Genomic DNA, 17678 nt, shown 5'->3' with positions numbered 1-17678 from the left:
GAATTGCTATGTTAGCCTATGGGGACCTCCTAGAATCTATACGTTTTTCAAAGTCAAAGTTTTTTTTTTTTTGAAAATCGTTCGATCAAATCGTTCAAATCGAATGATTTCTGTGATCGATCAACCGATTTTAATTCGATCGAAAACTGCTTAATGTAATAAAAAAAACAGTCTATCGAATTTTTCAAATTCGATGGTCGAATTTCGAAGTTTTAGCACTTCGAAATTCGACCCTTAGTAAATGTGCCCCTTAGAGTTGTAGTATTTCTAGTCTGTAATCTCTGAGGCAGCACACAGACTATCACGAAATGGTGGTTCATAGCAAGAGATATAAAAGGGCAAAATGTACTTAAATATATAGACCAGTTTGGTAAGATTCTTTAAATATACCACTTAATATGATGTAAACTATTTAAGTGTTAATTTTGGGGGTATAGTTTTCCTTTAACAAAAACATACTGAATCATAAGCATAGAGAGAGAAATTGTATACTTGAGAAAGCTAATACTACTGTTCAGCAAGGCTGCCAGAGGAATGCTTATGTGTCTTATGGCTAAATAGATATGTCTTAAACCTCACTGATCTGAACCTCTGTAAAACATAAATTCTGGCACAATGGCAAATCACACAGAAGAAGCTTGCTTGTGTAAGAAATAATGCTGTACTTTGGTTAACAATGCATTCCTTTGCATAATGCACGTGCATAAGTAAATGAGCCATAATATTTGAGTGTGTGAAAGCTCCCTCAAATCTTATCTAAAACCTAGTGAACAAATCATAAGCTTACAGCTTCTAAATTCAATATCTTACTGAGACAGCCAGCATTTCCGTTCCTGTTTTAATGCTTGTCGTGACCGGTGCTCCAGTGCTGCTGTTTTTGGTATGTGTACAGCTCTCGCCCACATCAAGTGTGGGTGTTTTTTTTTCCCTACAGTATGTGGGCTGTAATCATCACCTATCAACAAGTAAAAATTTGAAGTCTGCGCATGCCCTTGAAAATCTGATAAAAATTAGACATTTACTGCTTCTGCTTTTGAAGACAATGTCTGATAGTAATGTTTAAGAGCATTTAAGGGTAAGGCCACACAAGGAGATTCGGGGAGATTTTGTCGCCAGGCGACTAATCGCCTCGTCTTTTGCGCGACTATCTCCCTGAACTGCCTCTGCATTTTTCCCCATAGGCTACAATGCAAAGTCGCCTGCGCTAATGCACAGTCGCGCAAAAGACGAGGCGATTAGTCGCCAGGCGACAAAATCTCCCCGAAACTCCTCGTGTGGCCTTACCCTTAGGGTACTGGCACATGAGATTAGTTGTCGACAAATACAAGAGGTCCTCTGCACTCAACCCATTATCAATATATTTAAGACAGCGACATTTTGTGCATACTGCTACTAAAAAATGCCTTACCCTTTAAACAAAACAGGGATTGTTTGTCCATATATTGCAATATATTTAATAATAATATTTTGAGATTAGTTGCCCACAGCAAATTTTCGCTACCGTGGCGAACTAATCTTCTTCAAATGTTTTCTCACCAGCAATAATGTAAAGAGTCGATGGGCACTTTGTTTAACCAAAGTCACCTTGTGAGGCAACTTTGGTAATTGCCTGTAATTAAATTAGATTGCCTCGAGTAATAGGTTTCACTTGTGACGATCTGAATGTTATACAATAGCAAGTTATTTTTGGGAAGATTTGTCGCCCATGGTAGCGCAGATATAACCGCGGGGGACAAATATTACCATATGCCCTCACCCTTACCAGATAACTATTTGCCTTAAGGCGGCCAAACATGGTTACAATTAAGCTACCGATTCGGGTCCTTTAGACCAATTCAGCACCTCTAGCCGTGTATGAGACCCTTTGATAGACCCACTCACATATCTGCCAGATTTGACTTTCTATTTCGCACCATGGGACAAGAGAAAAATTGTGTAAAATCTTGGGAAATACATGTGTGGCAAGGAACGCTTAAAATCAGGGGGTGTAAAATGCATTTTTAATTGTATATTATATATGTAAAATGAAATGGAATTCTTGATAGCAACACACACCATACTGCTGAGTTTTGCTGTAGGTGCATTGCTATATGGGATACATTACCAGATTTCCCCATCAGCAGTTCTTTAGAGAAAACTCAGGTTTCAATCTCTTGCTGACACTGCTTCTAAAACACCACTCAAGGATGTATAACAATGTTAAGACATAACAATACTTTGGCATTCATGCTGTATAACAGATTATGGCATTCTCCAAGTAAAACCAAGTTTGAGCACTGGCTGGAGCACATAAGGTTTATCAGAAATAGGTTAATGATGGGCAGTGCTGGAGTCTTGGGGTAAGGGCACACAGAGCTCCACTGCATTAAGCCTGCTTATTTTGTTATCTGCTCCATGCTCCAGCTTCATCCATCTGAATGGTTTCTGCAACAGAAATTGGGCACTGAGTCGATTTACATCCCTCAGCAAGCAAAAAATACATAGGTGAAAAGCAGCTATGAGCAAGCTCTGTGTGCCCTTGCCCTTTCATTTCAGCCAGGGCAAAACGAAGGCTGTATGTTCTCCCTATGATTGCATGGGGTTCCTTTGGATGCTTTTACCCCATATTCTAAAACATACTGGCAGGTATTCGCTCTTGATAAAGTCTAATGTGATGGGGACTTAAGATTGTAAATTCTTCTTGGCACGTATCCAAAGATTTTATAACCAAATGGCTATTATATTTTTCTTTGACAAAGTGGTCAAACACTTTGGCATGTCTTACACAACATGTGATGCACTGGGAATAACCAAAACAACAAGAACCGTGTAATGTTGTAAGAGGTTGCCCTATTTCTGAAATATACCTGACACAGAAATATTGTAGGCAACTGTTCAGACATCAGATCATTTGCTGCATGTGGTACTCCAGCCTGTATCATTCTAAACTAAAAGGACATTTAGGGGGGTTATTTATCAAAAGCCGATTTTATTAAAATAAAAAAAGTCTGACCAAACTAGAATCCATGATGTAAACGTATTTATTAATAAAAAAAACACAATTTAATCAGATCAGGGACAAACTTGATGTAATTAAATGAAACCCCGAATCTCGTAATTTTTTTGGATTTTTACCTGAAAAGCCAAAAATAGTTGGGTTTTCAGGCTAATTCTTGCGCTGACCACAGAAAATTCCAAATAGGATAGGGACCTCTCCCATTGACTTACAAAAAACCTTAGCAGGTATGAGATGCTTTTTCCACCCGCGGTGTATAAAAATATCTAGAAAGATGTTCGTTTTTTTTCCAGTAAAAATTTTAATTTTATAGTAAAAAAAAAAAACCTCAAACTTTTATAAACAACAGCCACCCCAAGCATATTTTTTTTACTGAACAGGAATTTCAACTTACTGACTGAAAAGAAATGGTTCTTTTTACATATGCATAAGTGCAGTAACTCATAGTTTATTAACTACTTTTTACATACCAGAAGGAATTGATAATGAACACAACAAGCACAAAGGTCTGCATGTGATCAGCTTTAAAACACGATCCAGCAATCATTTCTAGGCTTGGATCAGGTCTCAGGAGTCAAAACAGGGCCTGGCATTTTAAGTACACAGAGGCCCAAAAAGCTCCCACCATCCCCACTACACAGAGATAGTCTATGGCATCTTACAGCAGCCCCTCTGGCATTTGCCAAAACCCACAGTATGCCAGTCCGGGCCTGATCATTTCTTAATACAGCTGCCAAAAGGGATGCGCCAACAAAATTACGTGCATTGACTGATTCAATTTCCATTTCTACCCCCATGCATACAGCGCTACATGAAAGAGCTACAGTTACAGTTCCTTGCAGTGGACCACCCTGCAGCGCAATGCAAAGCAACCACATACATGGTACATAAAATTCAAAAACACTGGTATCCTGTACCCTATGGTAGTGTATACAAATTCTTTGTATCAAAAATAATAATATTAAAGAGAGAAAACGGAGCAAGGCGCTATACACTATGTTAGAATTAGCGCTGAGAACAGCACAACAGCCCCATGCCATTACACTGATTAAATAAACACTATTTAATGTAAGTCTTACGTACCCTTTAAATAATTAACTGGGTATTGCACAGTCTAAAATTCCCTTACAATCTAGAATGCAAAAATCTGGTATTACACTTCAACTTCCCTTCATTAATTATTCACAGAGGGTTCATTTAACATAGGGAAAGCACAAACATTATCCAAAGCAACACACCCGTATCTATACGCAAAATAATTCAATAGTAGGATGACACATTTATTAATTTGTATAGAATAGTTAAAGCTTGCGCATAAGTTGCATACTGAAGCAGCATGAAGCACAGTGTGTGTATGTGCTTATTGGAATTTACAAACTAATTTCACACATCATAGATTAATTTACAAATTAATGTTAAAAAAAACTGCTCCCATTAGTTAATAACAGGGCACTCAAAATGAGAAATTGCAGCTGTCTGTTTACAACATAGTTACCAAGGTGCATGTATGAGTGTGCTCATACTACTGCCTCAACCACTTAACTAGATGCCCATTTACACATGCTAGAAATCATACATACATTGTGCAGTCAGTTTAAAAACAGACACGTTATCATGGAAGTAAGCAGTGCTCTTTAATTTCCTTGCCAAGAGTTTGGAACTATGCTCATTCCGTGTATGTAATGAGAGACATCATTAAATGCATGTACATGCAACCCTCTCATTTATCTATAGCAGGGCTGTCCAACTTCAGTGGTACCGAGGGACGGGATTCAGGTATTCAGTCACATAGGTGCCATATTAACATGCTTTGAGCCTTTCCCTTCCTCTGATATTACGGATTCAATAAGAGAGATGAGTACAAGCAGTGTACAACAGTTCCACTGTTGATCTTACACACAATACACAATTCTGGCTTTTATACATATAAATACTAATAATATACAAAAAGAATTTCAAACCTTTATGTGTTTTCCAGGGCTCTATTGGATTGCTTGAATACAAAACTGCAACAGGTGAAACAACTGTGGGGAAAAAAGATAAATACTGTCAAACATGTTGTTAATTACAGCATTTTGGCATAATGAGGGTCTTTCTTGTTAATACGAGACAGATAGATGCACAGCATGCATATAGAAGTATAATTAGGTATGAAACGTCTCAAAGTGTTAATAAAACAAAGCATATTGTTGTTGCAGCTTTTATGGCACAAAACAACAACATTCCAGTAAGGTGTGTTAAAAAAAACAAGTGCATGTGGCCACTGGCCACACACTGACAGATCCTGAATTGTATCAAACTGATAAACTGGCACAGATATCTTTTGGGATCATACATTCACATACAAGAAATCATATCAGATTTTTTTTATCAGATATACATATGCTATAAAGCATAGCGACGGAGGAAAAATATTTAGTATATTTAAAATTGCACTTAATCAGAGAACGTGTGACTCAGACTGCGCAAAACAAAGAACTGTTGTACCCATTGGTTTTGTAAAAATTACTAGACTGGTTACAGTTTAAGCCTCTTTATAAATTGTATAGGTTTCATAACCAAAGCTGGCAAAAATAAACTAATTTAAAATTCGCTTTCAATGTAAATTCTACAAATGTTTTGTAAACATTGGAATACAGATTATATAACTGGTCGCAATAATCATTGCTCTGCTGAGCTACGAAGTTTTAACTATAGATTCTAGTAAAGCAAAGCATCTTGTGCCCTAGCTGTCTTGAAGAATTGCAGAATGCTGGCTTAGCTTTAGAACTCAATCAAGTAAGGACTTAAATGTCTTTTTAAAATGTGAAAATATAATACAGGTATGAGATCTGTTATCCAGAGAGCTCCAAATTACAGAAAGGACTTCTCTCATAGACTTAAAAATTATTTCCGTTTTCTCTGCAATAACAAAACAGTACCTTGCACTTGCTTCCAATTAAACCTTATTGGAAGCAAAACCAGCCTATTGTGTTTATTTAATGTTTACATCATTTTCTATTAGACTTAAGGTATGAAGATACAAATTACAAAAAAATCAGTTATGGCGAAAACCCCAGTTCCCAAGCATTCTGGATAACAGGTCCCATACCTGTATACTTTTAAATAAATCAGTAACCCCTGCATATACAAACGAGCACACAAATATTCTCCATAAGGCATACTAAGCATTATGTCTATTTATAAAGCATCCATATTTGATACAGTTCACCAGGGGTTTCTTTATGATACAAGACCTTAATAAATGGCAAAGAATTCCCATGTTAGTCTCATTAAAATATGAAAGAATGGTGAAGAAGAGAAAAAAACAGCACTTTCCAGTGACAGGAAAGTACCAACCCACATATAACACAAAAGGTGCTTTTTAATTTAATTTACAGAAGCATTTTTAATCATTTGAATGCAAACATGCTCTCAGGCATGCTGTGGAAAAGCAGCGGAACAGTGCTTGGATTTAGCAGGATAAGGAATAGCTGTCAGAGATTGGAGGGATATGCTCTAAAAGCTCAGCAGTACTGTTCTCCCTTTTCTAATCCACCTGAGAAATGACTCAACCTTGCAGATGTAACGCACGAGTCTGAATTAAGGCACAGTGTAGGAGTAGCACAGTGTAGGAGTAGAAGCTAGCTATGCCCTCATTTCAGCCACGATTTTGCACAGAGAATTTAACTGAATGTATGCATCTAACGCATCTAGGAACATAGAAGACAAAATGTTAACAACGGTCCTCCCTTTAATGACTTAGAAAAGACTCATAAGAGTACTAAACACTGACCACAAAATGTTAGGCCACATACACAAAGTGAGGGGAGTGCAGACTGCTGAATTCCATAATGCTTAGAAAGCTCATGTACTCAGAGCACTCAGTGTTGTATTCCAAACCGTCCTGGTTAGCAACCAACTGGGAGCTTATCAACAAGGGGTTTACACAGGCAAGCAGCTGCACACAAACCTAATATTACTATGCGCATGTCAAGCATCAAGTGGTGGAAGGACTGCTGCCATCGGACTCTAGAAAATTGGAGTGATGAATCACACCACTCCATCTGCCACTAGGACTGACAAAGGCGGATGCATGGACAACACTGCCTACATATGTGCATTATGCCAACTGTAAAGTTTGGTGGAAGAGAAATAAAGGTCTGTGTCTGTTAATCCTGGTTTGGTCAAGAGTTCCTAGTTCTATTTAAAAGCAAACGCTTCAGTGGTATGATAATGCCTAGAGGTATTTAGTGAAGTGTGTACATAATTGCCATTTTAACATATGGTGGAAGTACATCACTGCACAGGGTCTTGTGTGATAAAATGGAATTGCCAACTAAGAGTTAGCTCTAATCACTCAAAATCCACGACCAATATCACTTGTGCTCTTGGGTCTGAATGTAAGAAAATCCCACTAAAACATTTTCAAGTTTTTTGTAGAAAGCCTTCCCAGAAAAGTCGTTTGTTATACCAGCAAAATGATGACCGCATTTATTTTATTACCTTTGTTTTTGAACAAGATGTTGAACAGGCATGTTATCTTTTGGCCATAAAGTGTATGGAAACACAAAAAATGACAAAATATACATAATGCATTCTGGACTAGAATAAAAGATAAACATGGAACGCTTGTAATGTGTTAACTGACATCCACCCACAGCTGAGCATACAGGCTACACTTCAATCAGTGAAACAAATGTGATCAGACTGAAAAAAAAAAAAAAAAAAAAAAAAAGGAGATGAAAATACACATCAAATGGCAAGCAAGAAAGAAAATAAAGGTGTCTTGGTGGAATCTACTTTATATAATCTCCTGCTATTATGCCAATTAAAAAGTCAAGTCATTTGAATGGGCAAACAACATAAAAGACAAAGCCCAAAATCTCTTATACCCAAGCACTGTTAAAGAGGCATAATCTTATGAGCTAAAAAAGGGCTTTATTAAAGTACAGGTATGGGACCTGTTATCCAGAATGCCCGGGACCTGGGGGTTCCGGATAACGGATCTTTCCGTAATTTGGGTATCCATGGCTTAAGTCTGCTAGAAGTTCATTTAAACATTAAATAAACCCAACAGGCTGGTTTTGTTTCCAATAAGGATTAATTGTATCTTAGTTGGGATCAAGTGCAAGGTACTGTTTTATTATTACAGAGAAAAAGGAAATCATTATTAAAAATATGGATTATTTGGATAAAATTGAGTCTATGGGAGACAGCCATTCCATAATTCGGAGCTTTCTGGATATCGGGTTTCCGGATAAGGGATCCTATACCTGTACCACCAAATCATAAAATTTTCCAGAGGCATTGTAGCTAGTAAATGAACTTATGTGGACCCATGATTCTCGCGTTACTAGCAAATTGAAAGTGTTTGTTAGGTCATATTTTTATGTCAATGCTCTAGAACATAATTTGAATATATACATAAATATATTCAGTGCTTACTTTAATATTTTACACCTTTTTTACTAGGGATGCACCAAATACAGGATCGGTCAAGATTCGGCTGAATCCTTCGGCCCACTGAACCGAATCCTGATTTGCACATGCAAATTAGGGACGGGGAGGGAAAAATGTTTTTCCCCTTCCCACGCCTAATTTGCATATGCAAAATTAGGATTCAGATTAGGTTCGGTATTCTGTGAAATCTTTTGCAAAGATTCGGGGTTTCGGCCGAATCCAAAATAGTGGATTTGGTGCATCCCTATTTTTTTTACACCACCTTTAGCAGCAATAATAGCTTAAATTCTTCTGGGTTACATATGTACAATTTTTGCACACAGGAGTGATACAATAGTACAAAAATACAGGAGCCGCATATGCCGAGGATTGTGAGAATGGTTACAGACCAGGGACACCCACTATGTGAATCTAGCCCTGATGACTGTATATTCATATACAAAACTCACCAAGGTTTGGAAGAGGCCCAGGTGCACTGCCATGAGCATTCAGCTAGGGGAGCGGATCAAACACTTATTGTTGTAGAGCAGGCACTCAAAAAGCCTTCCCAACAGACTTGTACAAATTTAAAAAGTTTATTGGGTACACATAGAAGTAGGCTAATTTCATGTGAACCCAATAAACTTTTTGATTTATTTTATGTCTGTTGGGAAGACTGTTGGGAAGTGCCTGCTCTACAACAATACAGTCTCAAAGTATATTCTGCCTATTCAGATAACCTTGCCCCACCACACCCTCTCAACTATTGGGTTCCATCCCCACTGGCTCTTAATACAATATGTGTTGTGTGATAAAAAAAAAACCCTAAGCTTGGCCAGGCTAAAGCTGGCCACAGACACAAAGATCCGATAGTACGAATCAACGTACGATCGTACTTTCCCATCTCCCGACCTGCCACTAACGATTCTGATCAAATAAAGTACAAAAGAACAGATCAGCCGATGTTCTGCCCCTGACAGCAACCGTAGGAAAGTTATGTCCGACCAAAGCTAGTGACAGACTCCCTCTGAAAATCGTACGATCGGCAATACATGCAGGGATATTACCCGCAGCCGAGAGAAATCTTTTAACCTGTCCGATCGACCAAACAACCTATCTCCACCGGACGAAAAATGTCGGGACTCTCCACAATGTCCAAAAAGCGGACGAATCCTCGATTCGTACGATCATATCTTTGCGTCTATGGCCATCTTAAGAGGCAATTGGACAAGATTAAAGTTTGCCTTTACAGACCAAGTTGACAGCTTGCATGACAGATATTTGGTCAGGTTAGAGGTCAGTCAGATATCTATCAGGCAGGTATGAAAATTCTATTTGGCAAGGACTACATAGAGCCATTTTACTTCTACCGGATCTGCATATTTGTTATTGTTTAATTATTGACCTGGGGTCAAAGGATGAACAATCTGGTTTTGCTCACCAACAGAAATCTTTAAGCATATGGCAAGCACAGACAGTAACACCTTCAAAACAAATGCTGGGAGGGTAGCAAGAGAAAATAGTAAAACATTACTAATATTTCCAAATGACAAATACAAAGGGAAAAAGAAAATACAGAATATGAGAATATATAGTAAAAAAAGTACTCCCTCTTGTAAATTATAAGGATATTATAAGTTACCGAGGAGTTTTATGACCATATAAAAACATATATAAGGCTGAAGGCCGAGTGTTTTTATACAGGTCATGGAACTCCTCGGTAACTTCTAATATCCTCATATTTTGCAACTGGGGGTACTTTATTTATTACAATACATAAGTTTCAGTGAGTCATGTGACAGAAACTACATCAGAACTCACTGTTTATAACTGATGACATCAGAACCTACCGTCTATAAGGATATAATTTACAAGATATTCATGGCTTTGTGTATTATATATATATATATATATATATATATATATATATATATATATATATATATATAAATATATATAAATATATATAAATATATATATATATATATATATATATATATATATATATATATATATATATATATATATATATATATATATATATATCTCAATTATTCAGAGACCAGCACTCCCTATAGCTGGTCTCTGAATAATTGGCGTATACATAATTACCGTGCACCCCTCTCCTTGCTGAAATTATTTGCCTTGGAGTGCGGATACTCACTTGGAAGGAGATATAGATATATATATATATATATATATATATATATATATACACACACATACACAGCAGTGAAAATAAGTATTGAACATGTCCATATTTTTCTCAGTAAATATATTTATAATGGGGCTACTGACATGAAATTTAGACCAAATGTCGGTAACAACCCAAGTATGCCACACATACAAAGAACTCAAAACAAATAAGTCCATAAATTAAGTTATGTGTAGTAAAGTGGAATGACACAGGGAATAAGTATTGAGCATCCTTACTGAAATGTATTTTATACTTGGTAGAAAAGCCTTTATTGGTAATGACAGCTTCAAGACACCTCGTGTTTGGAGAAACTAGTCGCATCCATTGCTCAGGTGTGATTTTGGCTTATTCTTCCACACAAACTGTCTTCCAATCTTCAAGGTCCCGGGGACCTCTTCTACTAAAATTTAAAAAAAAAAGTCAGACCAAACCAGAATCCACCTTATTTATTATTAAAAAACACGATTTAATCAGATCGGGGACAAACATGAAAAAAAAATTAAGCGAATATCTAAATCATGATTTTTTCAGATATTTTTCCTGAATCGCTAAATTTTTTCTGCTTTTTCCCCGAACTGCCTAAATCTTTTGGATTCTTGGCCAAAAAGTCCAAAATAGGCGGATATTCAGGCGAATTCCAGCGCAGACCACAGACACTCCAAATAGGATATGGATCTCTCCCATTGACTACAACCTTGGTAAGTGTCTGAGATGCCGTATTTTTGGATTCTGATTTTTTCCATCCTTTTTTGACATTCGGACTTTAATAAATAACCCCATTAGTATTGACTTCGAAACAGACTAAGAGCTCTTGGAGTAGAAACTCGTAAGCCAAATTCTATATTGTGTCAATTCGATTTTTGTTCTTAATTATATTTTTTGGTGACCTACATATTCTTTTCAGTGTCTACCCCCTAACTGAATGCTTTTTTAAAAAAAAGCAACAAGAAAGCATACTATGAAAAATGTAAACTTTAAATTTATTTTAAAGGAAAATAAAACAGCTAAGAAAAGCATAATTTTTTCAAATGAGAGTATTGCAGATTAAACCAAGCCTGCAATCAGGTGATTCATACGGTTCCCATTTTAACGCATCGTTTTTTGCACCAAAGCTTGATGAAGGAGGATTGCTGAAGCTGAATTTGTATGAAATTAAATCCCTTGCACATTCCTGAAATTGTATAGCCTATATCACTCAGTGGAGCACTTTAAAATTAGGGATAGCGCACCATTTACTAAGCAGTGTAACCAAATATACACGTTTCTCTGCACACACAGTAGAAAACAGCTATGACCTTGCTTGAGTGTTCACAAAACACTGGCAGACTTTTAAAATAAAAGTATGCAAAATCTCAAGTGTAGCAAAAATATGCTAATTTATAATAATTATATAACCTGCTCCTTGAAGTAATAATGCTCTAAATACATTTTACATAATTTTTCAATAAAAAAATGTTCTTGAAAATAACACAAATGTTGGTTTAAAAAAAATGGAACACAGCAACCAAAATAAGAAAACACATGAATTATGAGAAGAGGATTTCTGGGCATTGAATCCCAGCTGTTCAATTACTTGCTAATATGTACTACAAGGCCTACATATAAACCTTTCATTATTATCAGATTTGCCTTCCTAGCTCCTGCAAACGATTTCAAAAGGGAAAAAAAAAACAAAAAAAACTTACTGCTTACCAATTTTTGTGATGACTGGAAACATAATAATTCAAGAAATACAAGGTACTTTCAATTAAACCCACAGGGCCAACTGTTTGCAGAAGTAATATGGATTTCCACGTGCTCTGCCTTACTGCATGCATTTAAAAATGAGGCAGAGCTAAAACATTCACACATCAAGAAGCTTAACTTCACTATAAACAAAGACAAAAAAATCCAAAACAAAAATAAACATGCCCTGCAAATGTTCTTCTCACATTCATAACTAGGACTACAAATCCCAATGCGAATAAACTTCGGGATAAACTCAGGGATAACGTTGTACCAGAGTCCTGCATGGGTTTAATTTTTGGACTTGATCCGAACAGACACAAATTTTTAAACCAGCTTGGACCTGCTACACAACCTCAACTTATCCACTACACAATCAGCGACCCCGTATACTGTACCATCATTAAACCTGAAGTGGTGTTGTTGCAAACCAGAAATCACATAATAGCAAGTAAAACTTGCTATTGATATGACCTACCACCCAATCTGCGACCCCACCAACATGTATCTATACCAGCATCTGAATGTGATATCTACAACCTTTTTTTGTGTACCTGACCAACTGCAGGACTCTACATTGGACATCTATACAGGTATGGGACCTGTTATCCGGAATGCTCGGGACCTGGGGGTTTCTGGATAACAGATCTATCAGATGTAATTTGGATCTTCTTACCTTAAATCTACTAGAAAATCATGTAAACATTAAATAAACCCAATAGGCTAGTTTTGCTTCCATTAAGGATTAATTATATCTTAGTTGGGATCAAATAAAACGTAGAGTTTTATTATTAAAGAGAAGAAGACAATTTTTAACCATTTGGATTATTTGGATATAATGGAGTCTATGAGATATAAATAAATTCCATACCTGTACTATATTTTCTTGATAATGCACATGCTATGTAAATAACAGAATTCACTATAATGGAGGACAGATAAAAATGGTTAACTACTAGCAAAGGTAGCCAAGTTACAGCACTTCCGTATATCATTTTATGCATATATTTCAATAGAGCATTGCCTGATGATTTTGCACTTAGACTTTTTATTCCTCCAGTGTATCCAGCTCTACTTTTCTCCAATCTTTTGTCCACACAAGGCACACTTGCAGCAACTAAACCAGATCTAACAAGTACAAGCACACATTTTCTATCAATAACTGTAATAAGAGCAGACTAGCGAAAACTTGAGACAAATTTAGGTCATCCCTAGAAAAAGCATTGTATCTGCACAGCCTTTTTCTCCCAGAGCAACATGCAGTTATCTGCCAAAAGGTCATTAAACAGAAATAGACACTTTACTCTGCTGCTGTGGGAGGGCTCAAAGGTGGATTAATAGAGCCTGGACTGTGTACCATACAAGAATATTCTTAAAGGAACTGTAACGACAAAAAATGAAAGTCTTTTTGGGTAAGGGCACACCTGGAGATTTGGGGAGATTTAGTTGCCCGCCGATTTATCATAGTTACATAGTAGTTACATAGGGTTGAAAAAAGACAAAGTCCATCAAGTTCAACCCTTCCAAATGAAAACCCAGCATCCATACACACACCCATCCCTACTTTTAATTAAATTCTATATACCCATATCTATACTAACTATAGAGTTTAGTATCACAATAGCCTTTGATATTATGTCTGTCCAAAAAATCATCCAAGCCATTCTTAAAGGCATTAACTGAATCAGCCATCACAACATCACCCGGCAGTGCATTCCACAACCTCACTGTCCTGACTGTGAACAACCCCCTACGTTGCTTCAAATGAAAGTTCTTTTCTTCTAGTCTAAAAGTGGCCTCTGGTACGGTGATCCACTTTATGGGTAAAAAGGTCCCCTGCCATTTGTCTATAATGTCCTCTAATGTACTTGTAAAGTGTAATCATGTCCCCTCGCAAGCGCCTTTTTTCCCAGAGAAAACAACCCCAACCTTGACAGCCTACCCTCATAATTTAAGTCTTCCGTCCCTCTAACCAATTTAGTTAGTTATCACCTCTTCTTTGGGGCGACTAATCTCCCCATTCGGTTACTTCGGAAATCGAAGTGATGAGAGTGCATTGGCGCAGGCATTTTTTTCATTGAAGCAGACGGAACACACGGGGAAGCAGTACGGGGAGATTAGTCGCCCCAAAGAAGAGGCGATTAGTCACCGGGCAACTTAATCTCCCCTAATCTCCAGGTGTGCCCTTACCCATAGGGGCACATTTACAAAGCTCGAGTGAAGGATTCGAATTAAAAAAACTTCGAATTTCAAAGTGTTTTTTGGGCTACTTCGACCATCGAATGGGCTACTTCGACCTTCGACTACTACTTCGACTTCGAATCGAACTAAAAATCGTTCGACTATTCGACCATTCGATAGTCGAAGTACTGTCTCTTTAAGAAAAACTTCGACCCCCTATTTCGGCAGCTAAAAGCTACCGAAGTCAATGTTAGCCTATGGGGAAGGTCCCCATAGGCTTGCCTGAGATTTTTTGATCGAAGGATATTCCTTCGAATCGTTCAATTCGAAGGATTTAATCGTTCGATCGAACGAATAATCGTTCGATCGCAGGATTTGCGCTAAATCGTTCGACTTCGATATTCGAAGTCGAACGATTTTAGTTCCTAGTCGAATATCGAGGGTTAATTAACCCTCGATATTCGACCCTTCATACATCTGCCCCTTAAAGTAGTGAAAATGTAATGTACTGTTGGCTGCACTAATAAAACTGGTGTGTCTGCTTCTGAAACTTTACAATAGATTCTATAAACAAGCGGCCATTTAAAGCTAAAAAAGGAGAAAGGGCAGATAACAGATAAGCTCTGTAGTATACAATGGGATTCTTCAGAACTTATGAATGGCTGCCCCCATGACTACACAGCAGCTTGTTTATATAAAACTATACACACTCGTTTTACCAGTACAGGGCAACACAACATTACATTGTCATTTGTTTGAAACACTCATTTTTTGGTGTTACGGTTCCTTTAAACACACTGCTATATCTATGTGTGGTCTTATTTTTGTAGGGGTTCTGGAAACAATTAACTTCCACTTACATTCCTATTTTGCCCTTTGAGATTTGAGGAAGAATCGTTCCCGGATTTGTTTTTAGAGGGATAACAGTTTTCACCATGTCTATTCCTCTCACACCACAAGAACATATAGGCAGCATAAGCAACTCATAATGAAACTGGGCATTATGTGAAAGATAGGGACCTTAGATAGTAAGCTTTTTGGGACTGGGACATAACTTGCTGTGTAAGGGCAGAGACACACAGACAGATTCTGGGAGATTAGTCGCCCAGCGACAAATCTCCTCTTCTTTGGGGCAACTAATCTCCCCAAACTGCCTTCCCCTGACTTCCCGCCGAGCGCAGTGTTTTCTGAGGTCGGCCGAAGTTCCGATGACCTTGGAAAATGAAGCGCTCTGATTGCCATCCCACCGGCGATTTTCATTCTAGCTGGTGGGAAGGCAGTTCAGGGAGATTAGTTGCCCCGAAGAAGATGAGATTTGTTGCCGGGCGATTAATCTTCCCGATTCTGACTGTGTGTGTCTGCCCTAAATATGCAGAGCTATATAAATAAATCATGACATTAATTAGATGTTTACAAATTAATTAGTATATAAAAACTGCAATGTAAGTTAATGCAAATAGATATTTGTTAATTCGTGGGTATAATATAATTGTGCAAGTGCATAACTCAGATCCAATGAAAGCAGAACATATTTTGTATGTACAATTCCTTTGCCATTTAAAAATTCAAATACAGAATACTATTCCTGCTGTAATGAGAAAGCAGTTAAAAGTTATTTTTAGTCGTTGTTCCAACATTCCATGGAAAAAACATACTATAAAAGTGACCAGTCATGTCCTTCAGTAGAGGACTTTTAATAATATGAAGCAATGTTAAAGACATAAATGAAGCAGTCAGTGTTTCATTTAGTTATAACTGCTCAAATGTGAATAGACATATGGAGGAAGAACGCTGGGAAAAGCGGTTTCCCTGACAACTCATGGATATCACATGGTAATGAGAGGAATGCTCGGCCTCACAAGAGATTTATTTCTTATTTTGGTTCCCAGCCAGTGGTCTGCAGACTGCAGCTAGCACTGCTATGGTATGAATAACATTTCTATACTGGTCTGTGTCAAGGGTGCATGGTGTGAAGTAGGCGTCTGCATAGTATGATGACACTGAATACGATTCTGACTTCGTGTTGACAACACAATATTGTTTTTATTAGCCACTCAACAGTAGGTCTTTTTACGGGAATCTATATGTGTAAAAATAAGCTTAAGAGCACACGTACTGCCAAGGCCTCTGCTCCTCTTTCACACATTTGTACGTTAGCCTTTCATGGGATACCTTATTTTTAACGAGACATATTTTGGGTTCAAATATGTGTTCATGAGTCTATAAGCTGCTAACCAGTATTCAACAGTTAAAATAATAACTAGGGTAGTGAATAAGTATTCAGGCCAAATAAAGACTCAACCTAGAATTTCCACTGGGCTTCCATGTTTTGAAGTTCGAAAAAAAAAAAAAAAAGCATGTAAAGTTTAAATGAAACTTTATAGAGGAATGCCTTCCATTTTTTTTTTTTTTAAATTAAGTTTTTCTGGTAGAAGGTGGAGAAAATGTTCCCCAGCCCAGAAAGTGCCAGTACAGGCAGGCATTGTCAGTGTTTCCAATTTAATGCAATGGAAGACGTTGGCTGCAATTTTAAACACACTCAACTAGGGAATCACATCTGATTGTGAGTACAGAAATCTCTCCATGCACCATCAGAGTTGCATTCAACAACATTTACTCACTAGTACAGTGAAACTACCTTGTGTCTTTTCAGAAATGGACTTAAAGAGATACTGACAGCAAAAAATAACCTTTTTTTATAGCCATCATAACATTATCTTTGAATACTATTTATGATTTTGCCATAAAAGTATTTCCCTGATGCTTTTACATGACCTGTCTTACCCCTATGTTCCTGTATGAGGGGGCTGCCATATTTGTGCAGCCACAGTCCGTTCACATTAGACGTGACGTCATCTGTGCGGTGGGATGGCGCAGATCTATAAAAGGAACCCGGAAATCGGGCGGGTCAGGGTAAATCCCGACATCCTCATATTTTTGCAACAGGGGGTACTTTATTTATTATAATACACAAGATTCTGTGAGTCATGTGACAGAAATGACATCACTACTCACCGTTTATAACTGATGACATCAGTACTCACCGTTTATAAGGATATAATACACAAAAGCCATGAATATCTTGTAAATTATATCCTTATAAACGGTAACTTCTGATGTCATCAGTTATAAACGGTGAGTTCAGATGTCATTTCTGTC

At 37.4% G+C, this 17678-nt stretch overlaps 1 protein-coding gene across 1 annotated transcript in view; it reads right to left on the bottom strand.

The window, feature by feature from the left end:
- The window catches only part of cdk17.S (cyclin-dependent kinase 17 S homeolog), a gene marked incomplete at its 5' end in the record, with an annotated part of 122963 nt that overhangs the window by 70876 nt on the left and 34409 nt on the right, over window positions 1-17678 (bottom strand). The window contains 1 exon segment of the mRNA NM_001086685.1: window positions 4957-5019.

This window comes from Xenopus laevis, chromosome 3S (genome assembly GCF_017654675.1).
Source record: "Xenopus laevis strain J_2021 chromosome 3S, Xenopus_laevis_v10.1, whole genome shotgun sequence".
Lineage (NCBI taxonomy): Eukaryota > Metazoa > Chordata > Amphibia > Anura > Pipidae > Xenopus > Xenopus laevis.
This window is presented reverse-complemented; position numbering and strand designations above follow the sequence as displayed.